Below are 1,282 nucleotides of genomic sequence, written 5' to 3' on the forward strand. Positions count from 1 at the left end.
CCAAATGAGTGCAGGGAACTAGGTCGTTTGGTTCCTGGGACGCAACATATGTTCTACACCGTATTTAGGCCCCCAGCTCTGCCCACAAAAAGGCCCCTTTTCAGGAAGAATTCTAAGACAGCCTCCCCAGCTTTCAGCCCCTGGTACTCACCGCTTTGTGTGATCCTCTCTTCTTGAATGTGAGGGTACCTGTGATGTCCTAACCAACAGGATATGGCAAAAGTAAACAGACGCTGCACCTGTGTTTGAGGTCCCCAGTCAGTTGACTTGGTGCTTATCGAAAGGGGCGCTATCAGGGGTGGGCTTGGCCTAATCAGGTGAGCACTTGAAAACAGATTCCTAGCAAAAGAGACGCTCTCCTGCAGGTCTCGATGAAACAGTCACGGTGTGAAATGCCAATAGGGAGGGGCGGTTCCTGGGGACTAAGGGCCGAAGTCCCACAAACACAAAGAACTACAAGATTTGCTCACACCTTGAATGAGCCTGGAAGGGGATCCCTCTCTCTTCTAGATGAGAACACAACTGTGGCCATCGCTTCGATGTAGCCTTGTAACACTCCGAGCGGAGTCCCCAGGTAAGCCATGTCCAGACACCTGAGCTACAGATACTGTGAGATAATCGACGGGTGGCATTGTGAGCCCTTACAGTTGTGGTAATTTGGAATGCAGCCAAGGATAACAGCCACGGTACCCAGCCCCAATTACACATAAAATTCTCCTAACACCACAGAACTTAACCAGAATGCAAAAGCAACTGTTTTCTCTTTTAATTTTTTTTTAAATGCTTATTTATTTTTGAGAGAGACAGAGTGCAAGCAGGGGAAGGGCAGAGAGAGAGGGAGACACAGAATCCGAAGCAGGCTCCAGGCTCTGAGCTGTCAGCACAGAGCCCGACGCGGGGCTTGAACCCACAAGCCGTGAGATCATGACCTGAGCTGAAGTCAGACACTTAACCGACTGAGCCACCGGGATGCCCCCAAAAGCAACTATTTTCAATACAGTGGGGTTTGCCTCCATCAGAAGGCACAAACCCGTAGAGACGGGTCTGACGTCCATCAGACTTACAAAGAATTTCAGCTTGTGTTTAAGGCAGCCAGTCCTGGATTCTGAAGCTTCTCCTTTGATTCTGTGACCTTCCCACACATGCAACTAGAAAATCCCTTTCTGTCCATAAAATAGAATATGATTCAGCCATTAAATGGAATGAAGTTCTGACACCTGCTACTATATGGATGAACCTTGAAAATACGATGCTGAGGGGAAGAATCCAGCCGCAAAAGGCC

Source organism: Panthera uncia, unplaced genomic scaffold (assembly GCF_023721935.1).
Source record: "Panthera uncia isolate 11264 unplaced genomic scaffold, Puncia_PCG_1.0 HiC_scaffold_1692, whole genome shotgun sequence".
Lineage (NCBI taxonomy): Eukaryota > Metazoa > Chordata > Mammalia > Carnivora > Felidae > Panthera > Panthera uncia.